Below are 13,672 nucleotides of genomic sequence, written 5' to 3'. Positions count from 1 at the left end.
GAAGTTTTTTCATATAAGACGCATAAGTTGGTCATATAGGAAACGTGGATATGATGCTCAGATCCATAGAAACGAAGAAATTAAAATTAATAATTTTACAACTAGGTTTGAAGTTATCATTTCTGTATTGAGTGTTGAGTAGGTTGAACCAAAAAATAAAGTAGCAGTTAGTGAATTTATTCGGATAATATTTATATATTCTGCCATAAAGAATAAGGCGAATGGTCCTGTGTCATATTCAACGTTGAAGCCTGAAACTAGTTCAGATTCACTTTCAGTTAGGTCAAAGGGAGCTCGGTTTGTTTCAGCTAGTGTGGAGATAAATCATATTATAGCTAGGGGTCATGCTGGGACAATTATTCAGTTATATTCTTGAGACATTGATAGGGATAATATTGAGAATAGTCTAGATAGTAGTATTGTTGATAGGAGGATGATTGCTAGGCTTACTTCATATAAAATAGTTTGAGCTATAGCTCATAATGCTCCAAATATAGCATATTTTGAAGTGGATGCTCAGCCTGATCATAAAATTGAATATACTGATATGCTTGATGCTGCTAAGATGAATAAAAATCCTATGTTTATGTTATTTAGAGGATGTGGTATTAGAGGGGGAATTCATAGGGATAGGGCTAGTGATAATGCTAAAATAGGGAAAATTGAAAATAGAATTAAGGATGAAGTGCCTGGGCGTATAGGCTCTTTAATGGACAGTTTTATAGCATTGGCGAATGGTTGAAAACTACTGTATGGACCTACGATGTTAGGACCTTTTCGTAATTGTATATAGCCTAGGATCTTGTGTTCTAGTAGGGTCAAAGAAGGGTATTGCTGGGGCTGGGAATATGGCCTAGTGGCAAGAGTGCTTGCCTCCTACACATGAAGCTCTCAGTTCGATTCCCCAGCACCACATATATGGAAAACGGCCAGAAGGGGCACTGTGGTTCAGTTGGCAGGGTGCTGGCCTTGAGCGGTAAGAAGCCAGGGACGGTGCTCAGGCCCTGAGTCCAAGGCCCAGGACTGGCCAAAAAAAAAGAAGGGTATTGCTAATAAAAGTGGAATAATAAATACAAGGAAATTTAAAATAAACATGCTGTTAAGAAGAGGAGTTGATGCTGGAGGGGGTGCGGAGAAAGAGGAACCCTTCTCCATTGTTGGTAGGAGTGCAAATTAGTACAACCACTTTGGAGAACAGTATGGAGGTTTCTCAAAAAGCTCAATATAGACCTACCCTATGACCCGGCCATACCACTCCTAGGCATCTATCCTAAACAACAAACCCCAAGATATCAAAAATACATTTGTACTTCCATGTTTATCGCGGCACAATTCACAATAGCCAAAATATGGAAACAACCCAGATGCCTCTCCACAGACGAATGGATCCAAAAAATATGGTACTTATACACAATGGAATACTACATAGCGATTAGGAATGGTGAAATATCGTTATTTGCAGGGAAATGGTCAGAACTCGAACAAATAATGTTGAGCGAGACAAGCCTAGAACACAGAAAACAAAGGGGCATGATCTCCCTGATATATGACTGTTAAGAAAGGGAGACGGAGAGACAGTAGAGACCAAGTCTGTGAATACTGAATATGTTCTTCATACATTGTATCTTGTATATATGTCTACCTGACCTAGAGAAGGGATAGAAAAACAGGACATAAGATAACACAAGAAATGTACACACTATGTAACTATACTCTTTTTGCACAACACCTTGTCAAAAAATTTGTGTACAATAAATAAACAAATAAAAAAATTAAAAAAAAGAAGAGGAGTTGAACCTTTGATAATAAAGTATTAAATCTTATGCAACTGCTGAGCTCTGCCATCTTAACAGTTCCTTATCCTGGAACGTATTTTGGGCATGCTAATTTAATTAAGAAATAAATAATTAAGCATTAAGGAGCTTTGGGAAAAGTTGGCCTTATTTCTCTGGTCCTTTCCTACTAGGAGAAATAGTAAATAGATAGAAACCCACAAGGATTTCTCCAATCTGAACTCAGATCACGTAGGAATTTAATCGTTGAACAAATGAACCTTTAATAGCTGCTGCACCTTTTGGATGTCCTGATCCAACATCGAGGTCGTAAACCTAATTATCGATATGGACTCTTTAATGAGATTGCGCTGTTATCCCTAGGGTAACTTGGTACCTTGATCAGAAATTCTGGATCAAAGATGATGTAGGTTAACTTCAACTTGTAAGTCCAGGTCTAGGTCTTTCGGAGGATTATTTTTTCTCCAAGGTCACCCCAACGAAAATTTTCTTTCTAGCTTGTTACTGTTTATCTCTGTTACAGTGAGTTTAAGTTTTTCGTAGGAAGTTAATTTAAGCTCCATAGGGTCTTCTCGTCTTATTTAATTTCTGCCTCTTCACGGAAAGGTCAATTTCATGGATTAAATGTTAGAGACAGTTAAGCCCTCGTTATGCCGTTGATACAAGTCCCTAATAAAGGAACAAGTGATTATGCTACCTTTGCACGATCAGGATCCCACGGCCGTTTAACGTTAGTCACTGGGCAGGCGGTGCTTCTAATACTTGTAATGCTAGAGGTGATATTTTTGGCAAAAAGGTGGGGCTTGTGTTTGCCAAGTTCCTTTTACATTTTTAAATCTTTCTTTGGTGACATACCTGTGTTGGATTAACATTGATTTGTATGGGTTTAAGATTAATATGGGGTTTTTTCACTGTTAATTATCAGTGATTTATTCGGGCGGATATACACTTATGTCAGGAGAAATTATTCTTATTACTTCTACTAACATTGGTGCATCTAATGTAATTAAACTGGCCCAGTGTATTTCTAGGAATTGTAATAGGTTTTAGTAATATTTACATTTCACTCGTGTTGAGCTTGAACGCTTTCTTAATTGGTGGCTGCTTTAAGGCCAACTATGATTAATTATTTATTCACTAGACAAAGTTGAATCCTAATACTGAAGAACTGTACCTCTTTAGATTAACATTAAAATTTACATTTAATTTATTAATATTTTAGGTAAATTTTAAGTTTAACTAAAATTCTTTGACTGGGCAACCAGCTATCATCAGGCTCAGTAGGCTTTTCACCTCTACCTTTACATTATCTATTTTGGGACATAGACGAGTTGGCTCTGGTTAGCTATTTAAACGTAGCTCATCTGCTTTCAGGGTGTTTGGCTAAAACACTTCTTGTCAAATTTATTATAGTTAGTCCATTATGCAAAAGGTAGAAGGTTTTATCTTTGCTTTGTTATACTTTAATTATATCTTTCATCTTTCCCTTGCAGTAATGTTTCTATAGCTCTAGTAATAAATATTCTATCTCCTATACTAGTTTAGAGGTGAATGATTTTATACATTAAGAATAATTTAGTTTATGGAAGGCTAGGCTAGCAATAGTTCAAAGTATTCAAGTATTTTGAAGTCTTCTGAGTGTAAGTCAGATGCTTTAAACTACACTTTGATTACCCAAAGCGCACTTTCCAGTATGCTTACCTTGTTATGACTTATCTCCTCTTAATTCTTGTAGTTAAAAGTTATGTACTTATCTGTATCAAATATTGAGGAGGGTGACGGGCAGTGTGTGCGTGCTTCATTCCTCTATTCAACTAAACACTAAAAATATTTAGTTCACTACTAAATCCTCCTTTATCTTGTCTAGTTCAGATAAGGTTTCGTATGTTCTGGACCAGAAAATGTAGCCCATTACATCCCATTTCATGAGTTACACCTCGACTTAACTTTTTTATATAATATAATTAGGATTACGTGTGGGCCTTTTTAGGGTTTCCTGAAGATGGCGGTATATAGACGGAATTAGCAAGAAATGGTGAGGTATATCAGGGTTTATCGATTACAGAATAGGCTCCTCTAGATGGATATAAAGCACTGCCAAGTCCTTGGAGTTTTAGGTTGTGGCTAGTAGTTCTCTGGTGAATACGCTTGTTTTAAACCTATTTATGTTTACAACTATATGTAATGGGTTATCTAATCCCAGTTTGTGTTATAGTTTTAGTGTTTAAATTAGATAAAATTTCTTTTGACACTGTTTTTCATAAAAGCTAGGACTTTGTACAGTTTAGCTGTACTTTAATTTTACTGAATATTTAATTCAACACTCTTTATGCCGAACTTTATTTACTTGGGCCATTCGTATGACCGTGGTGGCTGGCACAAAGTTTACCAACCCTATGTCAGTATAACTTACTTGAACTTTCATTCATAGCTTAATTTTTATCACTACTGTAGCCCACGGGGGTGTGGTTAAACATGGCATTATGAGCTTCAATTGTTATATTGAGAGCTTAAAACCTACTCCTTTTATTCTAACTTAAATTTTAGGGTAAAACTCACCGGCGTGCGGATATTTGCATGTATAATTTTAGTGACAGCAGATAAAAAGGCCAGAACCAAACCTTTGTGTTTATGGAATTAAACCATTCTTCTAGGCTTTTTCAGTGCCTTGCTTTGCTTATAAGCTACATTAACCTGGTGGCCTTAGGAGTTTGAGTATCAACTAAGTTTTTAGTTAGTTCAGATTAGGGCTATGTTGGTATTTGCATCTATTAATGTTTAGGGAAATGATTGTTAATAAAGTGCTAATCTCCTAAGGGGGGAAGAATAAGTATTATTTCTGTGTATGCATTAGAGTACTATTTCAGTATAAAATTTTTTATGTCCTTGAGCATTAATATGTCAATGGCTTGATAATTATGGGGTCATAGAATGTTAGTTAATAAGTCCAGCTACAGATCAATTGACTGCGTCCATGCCTTGACGACTTAGCTGAGTCACAGCATACCAAAAATTAAAAAAATACCAGGGTTATGACAGAGCAGTTATGTTGGTCATGGGCTGTAATCCATCGAAATGTCTTATTTAAGGGGAACATCTTAAATTTAAGGCCCTGCGCTAAGAACCAGATGTCAAGTATAGTTTTGATGGGCCCTGAGCGAGAAGGGTAGGCAGAGTGGGCGGGTTGATAGTTCCACGGAGGATGGTAGATTAAGAGACAACAAGTAGTAGGGGATATCCATGTGTTCAAGGACTAACAAAATTTAATGGACTAATGTGGTTGTGGTATTATGGCTGACAAGCATTAACTTATTATACTGTACAATATTCATATTGTGGAGCACTTATTGTGGATATAACAGGATATAAATGTACTTTATGGGGGTTATTACTTGCTTATAAACATGTATGTATTAAATGTGGAATAAGCACTTAATGGTTTATGAATGATTAACCATAATATGCACGGTAATTTTTTTTTGGAGAGTTTAAGATTAAGCCTGATGAAACAGTTTAAATTTATTAAATCTCCCAAGTACAAGGAATAGTTTAATTAAGAATTCCAGCTTTGGGGTTGGAGGTAGGATTGTACTTTCTCTGAATGCTTTAAGAAGATAAAATCTTCGTCTTAGGTTTACAAGACCTATATAATTCTTATACTATTAAAGCAGTCTTCATTTAAGCATTTTATTTTCAATTAATCTGGCAATTGGGAGAAAGAGAAGGATAACAGAAAAATAGAGAATGGATGAGATTTGTCCAATAATGATAAAGGGTGGTTCTACTTGTTGTCCTCCAATTCAGGTTAGAATAAATAAATCTGAGACTAAAATTCAAAGTAAGATTTGGCTAATAGGTCGCAATACTAATCCACATTGGTTTACATGTATGGAGGAGTAGGAATAGGGCAAGGATTAGGATTGACAGGATCAGGGCAAGTACTCCTAGTATATTTGGAATGGAGTGTAAAATAGCATAGGCAAATAGGAAATATCATTCTGGTTTAATATGAGGTGGTGTATTAAGTGGGTTAGCTGGTATACAATTATCTGGGTCTCCTAAGGCATATGGGAAGAATAAAACGATCGTAAAGAAAAAGGCTAGCAATGCTACACCTCCTAAGATCTTTGAACAAGTAGTAAGGATGGAATGGAATTTTATCAGAATCAGATAGGATGTCTAGTGGATTATTAGATCCTGTTTCGTGAAGAAATAAAAGATGAACTATTGCCATTGCTGCAATAATGAATGGTAAAATAAAATGGAATGCGAAGAAACGAGTTAAAGTACCTTCATCAACTGAAAACCCCCCTCAAATTCACTCTACTAGGTCTGAGCCAATATAAGGGATTGCAGATAATAGATTGGTAATTACGGTGGCTCCTCAAAATGACATCTGTCCTCATGGAAGTACATCTCCTATAAAGGCTGTAGCTATTACTAGGAATAGAAGAATAATTCCAATATTTCAGGTTTCTTTGTGGAGGTAGGAGCCATAATAAATACCTCATCCGATGTGCAGATAAAGGCAAATGAAGAATAATGATGCTCCGTTAGCGTGTATATATCGGATTAATCAACCATAGTTAACATCTCGGCAAATATGGGCAACTGAAAAAAAATGCCATGAGTGTATCAAATGTGTAGTGCACAGATAAGAATAAGCCAATAGAAATTTGGATAATTAAGCATACTCCAAGAAGGGATCCAAAGTCATCATCCTGAAATGTTAGAGGGAGTTGGAAGGTCAATGAAAGCGTGGTTTACTATTTTTATGAGAGGATGAGACTTTCGTATGATTGTCATTATAAACTTTTTATAGTTGAATTAACGATTTTTCATGTCATTGGTCATGGTTTAAGTCCATGTGAAAATTATGACAAATTTACTTAACTTTAATCTTAATGGTTTTAGTTTTTGTTGGTGTGGCTGTTAAACCTTCACCTATTTTTGCAGGTGTAGGATTGATAGTGGGGCTGTTGGGTGTGGTCTAATAATTCTAAATGCTAGCTCTTATAATGGTATGATTGTATTTTTTATTTATTTAGGATGGATGTTAGCAGTATTTGGTTATACAACTGCTACATCAACTGATGAATATCATGAAACTTGAGGCTCAAATTTATGACTATGATTTTTACTATTATCAGGAATCTTACTAGAAGTCGTTTTAGTAATTACTGTTCTGTATGTTGAGGAGTTAGAAGGTGTAGGTGGATTATATAATTTAGATGATATTTTAGCATTTGGTGAAGATGATGTATTAAAAGTTCGGGAGGATTCACTTGGGGTGGCGGCTATTTACAGTTATGGGAGTTGAATTATAGTAGTTGGTGGTTGAACTCTATAGCTGTTTATCTTATTATTGAAATTACTTGTGGCGTTTAGTTAACAATAACTAGTAGAAGTAGGGTGGATAAGATGAATGATGAAAAATTAATAGGCCTTTATGATTTGACACAGACCTAGAAGCAGATGTATTAATGGTAGCTAGGGTTTTAGGTATAATTTTTTCAGTTCATGTAGACTCTATAGTTGATGTTGCTAATTTTTGGATAAATGTGAGACCTATATTAGGAACGAGTCGATGTATGATGGTTGGAGAAAATCCTAGCAGGTTAGAGAAGTTGAATGAATACGATTTTGGATATAATTTTAAATAAGATGATATAATGTTTAGTTCTATTGCAGTAATAAAACCTACGATAGTTTCTGTTAGAGCTGTTCATTTGATTATAATAGGCATAGTTATAGTTTGGGTGTTGGTAGGATTAAAAGGTTGGAAAATAGGAAACCAGCGAAGATGCTTCCTATTAGAAGGCTTTTGTTTTTGTTCGTTTTTTTTTTTTTTTTTTTTTTGGCCAGTCCTGGGCTTGAACTCAGGGCCTGAGCACTGTCCCTGGCTTCTTTTTTTTTGCTCAAGGCTAGCACTCTGCCACTTGAGCCACAGCGCCACTTCTGGTCATTTTCTGTATATGTGGTGCTGAGGAATCAAACCCAGGGCCTCATGTATACGAGGCAGGCACTCTTGCCACTAGGCCATATTCCCAGCCCCTATTAGAAGGCTTTTGATCAGATTAATTAGGCTTGGATTATTTTCATTGATGGAATTGGTAAAATTCGGGGATGTCCTATGAACGGAAAGAAAATAATTTGTGAGCTGTAGATAGCTGTAAAAGATGTTGCAATTAGGGTGATTAGGGCCCAAGAATTAGTATATGATAGACTTATTGCTTCAATTATTAGGTCTTTTGAGTAAAATCATGTAAGGAAGGGTGTGCCAGTTAAAACTAGGCTACCTACAATTAGAGCAGATGTTGTAAATGGTAGACATGGGGCGATTCCTCCTCTTTTTCGAATGTCTTGTTCAGCATTTAAGTTGTGGATAATTGAGCCAGAACATATAAATAAGACAGCTTTGAAGAATGCATGTGTACAGATGTGAAGAAATGATAAATAAGGCTGATTAATGCCTAGAGTTACTATTATCAGACCTAGTTGGCTTGAGATACAGAATGCAATAATTTTTTTAATATCGTTTTGGGTCAGTACAAGATTGCTGTGAATAAGGTTGTAATGGCCCCAAAACAGTAATATAATATTTGGGTGATTGGCTATAAGGGGATAAAAACTAATTAGCAGACACATTCCTACTACTACTATATTACTTGAGTGTAGTAGAGCAGATACAGGTATAGGACCTTCTATGGCACATGGAAGCCGAATTGAGTTGACTTACCAGTAGCTGCTAGAATCAAACCCAGTAAGGGTAAGGCAGTTTCATTACTTATTAAAAAAAAATTGTTGAAGTTCTCATGAATTACAATTATTATAAAATCATGCTATAGATAAAATAAAGCCAATGTCTCCAATGTGGTTATAGATAATAGCTTGAAGAGCTGCAGTGTTAGCATCTGTTCAACCATACCATCATCCGATTAATAGAAAGGATATAATTCCTACACCCTCCCACCCGATAAAGAGTTGGAACATATTATTAGCTGTGACTAGGATGATCAGAGTGATAAGAAATATAAGGAGGTAGGTCATAAATCAGTTTAGGTTTGGATCTGAATGTATATATCATGTAGAACATTCAATGATGGACCAAGTGACGAATAAGGCTGTAGATAAAAAAAAAAAAAGCATAAATATCTAACGTAAAGCTTATGTGTAATTCTATGGAGTGAATAGTTATTCAATGATAATTAGAGATAACTGTCTCTTTATTTATATAGATGAATAGGAATAGTGGAATCAGACTAATAATTAAAGCTCATTTTATAGATTTACTAATTTGATCAGAATACGTTACTCTTGGTAGACCTATTAAAACTTTTGTTAGGGGTTTTAGGAGAATAGCTAATATGAATATAAATGATCGCGTAAGCATTATAGGCTACTTAATCTTGTATTTGTACCATTTTTGGCTCCTAAGGACACTGGATTACTATTAGCCTACAAAAGTTAATAAAAGAGCCATACTTTTATGTATGGGTGGAGGAGTTAGCAGCTCCTCTTTACTTTTTCGGGTAATTAAAAGAACTATAATTCTTTGTTTCTAGATTCAAAGTCTAATGTGATGTTTAACTATAATTACAGCATGTAGGGCCAAGAATAGGGCTTGGGTAAATTGTGAGAAGAATGAGTGGCATTAAGTGAAGAAAAATTGAGGTATGTTCTCGTGTTAGCGATGAAGTGGAGGGAGGAAGAAGGCAGAGGAAGAAACAGAGGAGGTGGGGACACAGAGGAGATAAGAAGAGGAGAATAGGGGCTGGGGATATGGCCTAGTGGCAAGAGTGCTTGCCTGGTGTACATGAGGCCCTGGGTTCAATTCCCCAGCACCACATATACAGAAAACGGCAAGAAGTGGCGGTGTGGCTCAAGTGGCAGAGTGCTAGCCTTGAGCAAAAAAGAAGCCAGGGACAGTGCTCAGGCCCTGAGTCCAAGACCCAGGACTGGCCAAAAAAAAAAAGAAAGGGAGAATGATGCTTTCAAATTAAAAGGGGAATGAAATCCCATTTTATTTTGTTCTACAGGTAAATCTGTTATTAAAACAAAACTAAAAGAGTACCTGGGGGGGGCAGTCTTTGGGCTTGGATTCAGGGATAGAGCACTGTCCCTGGGTTTTTACTCAAGGCTAGCACTCTACCACTTGAGCCACAGCACCACCTCTGACCCTTTATATATATGTGGTGCTGAGGAATCGAACCCAGGACTTCATGTATAAGAGGCAAGCACTCTTGCCACTAGGCCATATTCCCAGTCCCTAAAAGGGTCCCTTTTCAGGAAGTTTTAGATCATAAAATTGGGCCAGGTAGGGTGGCAAATTCAGGTAACCCCACAGTTGATAGGATGAGGCAGGAAGATTGACAGTTCAAAATGAGCTTGTTCTAATGTAGAAATACAATGTATGGAAGAAAGGGAAAAGAAGAAAAGAGGAGGGGGAGAGGTGGAAGGAGGAGGGAGGAGGGAGGAGGGAGGGGGAGAAGGAATGGAGGAGGAGGAGGGGGAGGAAACAATAATATTGAGCCAGGTAGGGTGGTAAATGCAGGTAACAGCAGTTGGGAGGCTGAGGCAAGAAGACAAGTTCGAGACCCGCCTGGTCTAATGCAGCAATACAATGTCTAGAGAAAGAAAAAAGAGGAGAGGAGGGGAGCAGAAGGAGAGAAGAGAGGGAAAGGGGAGAGGAGAGAGCCACTTAAGTGAGCCATTAGGTGGCACAAGTGCAGTTTTCTTCAGTGTACTAATTTGTAAAAGCTGCTGGTCTACAAGAATCCAACATCAACTGTATTTGCATGTTAACAACCTAACACTTAGTAAAATAAGGCCAGTCATACAAATATCTAACCACCAAAACTGTCCCTAAGAATCACCATCAACACAAGGGATTTGCACATATGAATCTGAAAAAGAATTAACAGTCACGTGTGCCACTATTGAAAAATCAATCATATACAATTTATAGAGATTCAACAGTTACTTGCATCTCCTTCCGTGTTCACATGTTTGGACAATGTGTCTCTAGGATCATTCAGTGGTCTGTTCTTTTGTTGTTGTCAGTCGTGGGCTGTCCTTGAGCCAGTGCCACTTCTGGTTTTCTGGTATTTAATTGGAGGTAAGAATCTCAAGGACATTCCTTCCTTGGCCGGCTTTGAGCCATGAGCCTCAGATCTCAGCCTCCTGAGTAGGTAGGATTACTGGTGTGAGGTACTGGTGCTCTGTTCTTGATTTATTGAACCGCTGTACTTGGGAATTAATGGGTTCTTTGACTCTGAAGAGTTTTTTTTTTTTTTTTTTTTGGCCAGTCCTGGGCCTTGGACTCAGGGCCTGAGCACTGTCCCTGGCTTCTTCCCGCTCAAGGCTAGCACTCTGCCACTTGAGCCACAGCGCCGCTTCTGGCCATTTTCTGTATATATGGTGCTGGGGAATCGAACCTAGGGCCTCGTGTATCCGAGGCAGGCACTCTTGCCACTAGGCTATATCCCCAGCCCCTCTGAAGAGTTTTGCTTGGAGCTTAAGTTTAGAATCTTAGGAGGTTAGTACTGATTTCCTTTAAAGGATTTCAATTTATCAGACATTTCTTTAATGGCTTGTGGATTTTGTGTCATCCACCATAGCGCCTACTAATCTCCAGGCTTCAGCCTTATCCAGGCCAAGCATCATGGTGGCCTTTCGGGCCTGAGTCTACAGGGCTCAGTATGTGCCTGGGACACCCCACCGTCTACCATTAGACAACCCTCATATTGATCAAGTGAGGCCCCTGCTTCTATTACTTCAAAGAGGACAGTGTCTGATCCTCAAATGTGCCTGAAGTGTCATCTCAAAAGCCCAGACCTGGGCTGAGAATGTGGCTTATTGGTAGAGTGCTTGCCTAGCATGCATGAAGCCTTGAGTTCGATTCCTCAGTACCACATAAATAGAAAACCCCGGAAATGGTGCTATGGTTAAAAGTGGTACAGTGCTAGCATTAAGCAAAAAGAAGCTCAGGGACAGCTCCCAGGCCCAGAGTTGAAGTACCCGGAGTAAACAGCCAGTCCACATGGCATCCTTTATGGCTAAAATGTGTGTTTTCCCAAGTCTCATTGTGCATCCTCATAAAAGGAATTGAGGCCCCAAGTATCTGTGTGGCTACTTAGGTGGAGTGCCTGTCTGAAACTGCGCACTAATGAGCATAATGGATAGTTCCCAGGATTTGAGAGACTATTTGCCTGGTGACACCATGGCACTACTTCAGCATAGCTTTCAAGTCCCTCCATCACCCAGTACTACCTTGGAGCATGGCCAGCCAGGGTCTGGGTGCTTCAGTCCCAGCCACACTGGTCACTCAGCTCCTAAACTAAACCCACTGGCCACCATTTCATACCAGGTCCTTGTCAGCTTCTCCCTGATGCCTCCTCATATGATTGTGATTCAATGATTAGAGGGTCTTACACAACCTTGACCTACAGTGATGCCAACCTCAGAATGTTTTTGAATGGGTGTCACTTCTTCAGGGGAGGGATGTCATTCAAGCCACTTTTCTACATTGGGTCATACTTACAGATACTACACTCAAATCCCAAGTGTATGTACTCCATGTTTTCTTCTGATACTAGACACATTTTGCACTCAAAGTACTTACAGTCAGAAGAAATCAACAGACAACAAAGGATGGGCATGCTGGAACTACTCCCAGGGAAGCAGGATCCTATATAGGCGACAGGGGAAGAACAAAACAGAAACTTACACTGAAGCTCCTTACTAGAAAACTGGAGTGACACCAGTCTAAAGGAACTGACTGGGCTATATTAAGTGGGTGAGGTTCAGTGTTGACTTGCTTGCCTAGGTTTTGGGAGGTCCTGAAACACAATAAATTTTAAATTCACCAAAAAGAAATTTAAATGCCTTGATATGCTGAACAAAATGTGTATAAGACACACATGTATGTAATAAAAATATGTATGTATGTAATAAAAATAAAATATTTTCCACACAGCCACTCAGTCCCTAACCCACAATTACAGAGCAGGACATACCCAAAAGCAGAACTGAATGCATAGCAAAGACTCAAGAGGCTTGGGCAGGGGCCTAGGGTCACTGAAGTTGTTCTGATCAGCACCAACATATGAAGCAGGAAAAGATAGGCTGCCCTTCCTCATACATGCCTTCCCCTCCTTCTCCAGGCCACAGGATGGATATGAAAGTATAAAGGAAAATTTGATGTAGACTTGAACAGAGGCCAGGGGCCTGGGCAAGGCATGAGTTCACCAGAGCAGGTTCTAATGGGGGCCATCCACAATGTCCTACCTTGAGCTATAGAGCCAGAACCTCTATTCATGATTCCAAGCTTCCAAGCTTTACACATTTTATTCTGTCACTCTGTGCATTTTGTCTTCAAAATGCCTACAAAGGCTGGAAATCATGAAATCCAAAGGCAGCATAAAAAGAACCAGGGCTAAGAGCTGGGGTACTTGCCTAGCTTGTGGAAGGCCCTGGAACACAATACCACTGGAACTCACAAAAAAAGAAAGTGAAATACTTTTGTATGCCTAATAAAATGTGGCTCACTCCTGTCATCCTAGCTACTCAGGAGGCTGAGACAAGAGGATCCAGGATCAAAGCCAGCTCAGGCAGGAAAGTTCACAAGACTGTTATCTCCAGAAAACCAGAAGTGGAACTGTGGCTCACGTGGTAGAGCACTAGTCTTCAACTGAAGACCGCAAGGACAGAACCCAGGCACAGAGTTCACACACCACATCCAGAAAAGAAAAAAATTTAAATAAAAGTAAAAAAATAAATGTGTGTAAGACCTATATGATAAAAAGGAAAATCTTTGTTTGTTTGCCAATCCTGGAGCTTGAACTCAGGGTCTGGGCACTGTTCCTGAGCTTCTTTTG

This window comes from Perognathus longimembris, chromosome 5 (assembly GCF_023159225.1).
Source record: "Perognathus longimembris pacificus isolate PPM17 chromosome 5, ASM2315922v1, whole genome shotgun sequence".
Lineage (NCBI taxonomy): Eukaryota > Metazoa > Chordata > Mammalia > Rodentia > Heteromyidae > Perognathus > Perognathus longimembris.
The sequence above is the reverse complement of the archived record's forward strand: the minus strand, read 5'-3'. Positions refer to the sequence as shown.